This window comes from Arachis stenosperma, chromosome 4 (assembly GCF_014773155.1).
Source record: "Arachis stenosperma cultivar V10309 chromosome 4, arast.V10309.gnm1.PFL2, whole genome shotgun sequence".
Classification (NCBI taxonomy): domain Eukaryota; kingdom Viridiplantae; phylum Streptophyta; class Magnoliopsida; order Fabales; family Fabaceae; genus Arachis; species Arachis stenosperma.
The window spans coordinates 70001245-70004743 of NC_080380.1; positions in this window are offsets into that span (position 1 = coordinate 70001245).

The window sequence follows — 3499 nt, forward strand, 5'->3', positions numbered from 1 at the left end:
GTTAAAGTCGTGATCCAAAGCAAAAAGAGTGTGCTTAAGAGCTCTGGACACCACTAACTGGGGACTCTAGCAAAGCTGAGTCACAATCTAAAAATGTTCACCCAGTTATGTGTCTGTGGCATTTATGTATCCGGTGGTAATACTGGAAAACAAAGTGCTTAGGGCCACGGCCAAGACTCATAAAAGTAGCTGTGTTCAAGAATCAACATACTTAACTAGGAGAATCAATAACACTATCTAAAATTCTAAGTTCTTAGAGAAGCCAATCATTCTAAACTTCAAGGGAAAAAGTGAGATGCCAAAACTGTCCAGAAGCAAAAAGCTACAAGTCCAGCTCATCTAATTAGAATTAATATTCATTGATATTTTGGAATTTATAGTATATTCTCTTCTTTTTATCCTATTTGATTTTCAGTTGCTTGGGGACAAGCAACAATTTAAGTTTGGTGTTGTGATGAGCGGATAATTTATACGCTTTTTGGCATTGTTTTTAAGAAGTTTTTAGTAAGTTCAAGCTACTTTTAGGGATGTTTTCATTAGTTTTTATGCTAAATTCACATTTCTGGACTTTACTATGAGTTTCTGTGTTTTTCTGTGATTTCAGGTAATTTCTGGCTGAAATTGAGGGACTTGAGCAAAACTCTGAAAAGGAGGTTGACAAAGGACTGCTGATGCTGTTGGAATCTGACCTCCCTGCACTCAAAATGGATTTTCTGAAGCTACAAAACTCCAAATGGCGCGCTCTCAACGGCGTTGGAAAGTAGACATTCAGAGCTTTCCAGCAATAGATAATAATCCATACTTTATTTGGAATTGCCGACGTAAACTGGCGCTCAACGCCAGTTCCATGCTGCTGTCTGGAGTCAAATGCCAGAAACACGTCATAACCCAGAATTGAACGCCAGAAACACGTTACAACTTGGCGTTCAACTCCAATAAAAGCCTCAGCTCATGGATAGACCAAGCTCAGCCCAAACATACACCAAGTGGGCCCCGGAAGTGGATTTATGCATCAATTACTTACTTCTGTAAACCCTAGTAGCTAGTCTAGTATATATAGGACCTTTTACTATTGTACTAGATATCTTTGGTATCAGTTTTATTTTATTCTTTATCTTAGGAGACTATTGATCACGTTTTAGGGGCTGGCCTCTCGGCCATGCCTGGACCTTCATCACTTATGTATTTTCAACGGTGGAGTTTCTACACACCATAGATTAAGGGTGTGGAGCTCTGCTGTACCTCAAGTTTCAATGCAATTACTACTATTTTCTATTCAATTCCGCTTGTTCTTATTCTAAGATATTTGTTGCACTTCAATATGATGAATGTAATGATCCGTGACACTCATCATCATTCTCACCTTTGAACGCGTGACTGACAACCACTTCCATTCTACCTTAGACCGGGCACATATCTCTTGGATTCCTTAATCAGAATCTTCGTGGTATAAGCTAGAATTGATGGAGGCATTCATGGGAATCCGAAAAGTCTAACCTTGTCTGTGGTATTTTGAGTAGGATTCCGGGATTGAATGACTGTGACGAGCTTCAAACTCGCGATTGCTGGGCGTGATGACAAACGCAAAAGAATCAAGGGATTCTATTCCAACATGATCGAGAACCGACAGATGATTAGCCGTGCTGTGACAGAGCATTTGGACCATTTTTACTGAGAGGATGGGATGTAGCCATTGACAACGGTGATGCCCTGCATACAGCTTGCCATGGAAAGGAATAAGAAGGATTGAAGGAAGGCAGTAGGAAAGCAGAGATCCAACAGGGACAAGCATCTCCAGACACTTATCTGAAATTCCCACCATTGAATTACATGAGTAACTTTATCTTTATTTTCTATTTAATTTATTATTATTATTCGAAAAACCAATAATCTCTTAAATTAGTTAAATCCGCCTGACTGGGATTTACAAGATGACCATAGCTTGCTTCATACCAACAATCTTCGTGGGATCGACCCTTACTCATGTAAGGTATTACTTGGACGACCCAGTACACTTGCTGGTTAGTTGTGCGGAGTTGTGACAAAGTGAGATTCACGTTTGAGAGCACCAAATCTTTGGAGCCATTGTTGATGATCACAATTTCGTCCACCAGGTCACTTTCGATAACTTCTTGCATTTAATCTATTTTGTCGCTTTTCATCTTTGCCGATTTTGTAGAAATTGGGTTTGATCCTCGCTTGGTCGACTTTTGATGAATTTGGTTTTCATCTTTGTTGGTCTTTATCATGATCGTGCAGTGAATTTAGTTTTCACTTTTGCCGATCTGTAGCTTTATAATTGGGCGATGAAATTTTGCATTTTTAGATTAATGCGTCTTGATAAAGGATTTGTAGAAAATCTGAAAAAACTTTATTCGAAAAGAAAATATGCAAATATATACATGTGGGAGTTCTACCCCTTTAAGTTAGGTATTTCATAGATCTTGGCTTGGTGCCTCGTTAAAAAATCTTTTTAAAGAAAAAGAGTGCACCTCATCCTAAGATCCTTTTCTATCTCCTAACTGTAGTACCTTCTTAAGTTGCAGGCGTGCCATGACCTTGGGAGCTCTCGCGTTTCGAGTTTGGATAGCTTGTTGTAGCCTCTTCCGAGTATTTCTATGACTCGGTAGGGTCCCTTCCAGTTTGCTGCCAGCTTTTCTTCTCTGGTTTGAGTTGTTCCGATGTCATTTCGGATTAGGACGAGGTCGTTTTCGGCAAAACCTCGTGGCACTACCTTTTGATTGTATCTTGAAGCCATTCGACGTTTTGCTGCCTCTTCCCTGATCCGAGCTCTTTCTCGGATTTCTAGAAGTAGGTCGAGTTCTTCCCTTTGAAGTTGGGAGTTGGCCTCTTCACTGTAGTGGATGACTCTGGGTGATCCTTTTTCGACCTCCACTGGGATCATTGTCTCCATTCCGTAAGCTAATCGGAAAGGTGATTCCTTTGTGGTGGAGTGTGGAGTTGTCCGATATGCCCATAGGACTTGCGGGAGCTCTTCAACCCAGGCTCCCTTTGTATCCTGTAATCTCTGTTTTAACCCGGCTAATATGACTTTGTTAGCAGCTTCTGCTTGTCCGTTGGCCTAGCTGTGTTCTACGGATGTGAATTGGTGTTTTATGTTCAGATCAGTTACCAATTTTCTGAAGCTTGTATCTGTAAAATTGAGTGCAATTGTCTGTGGTGATGGAGTATGAAACCCCAAACCTTGTGACAATGTTTCTATATAGGAATTTTTGACTTCTTTGAGCAGTGGCATTAGCTAGGGGTTCCGCTTCAATCCATTTTGTAAAATAGTCTACCCCCACGATGAGGAATTTGACTTGTCCAGATCCTTGAGAAAAGGAATCGAGAAGGTCGAGTCCCCATTTTGCGAATGGCCAGTGTGAGGTTACGCTAATAAGTTCCCCTAGTGGGGTGATGTGAAAGTTGGCATATTTCTGACATGGTGGACATGTCTTTACAAATTCTGTTGCTTCTTTTTGTAGAGTCGGCCAATAGA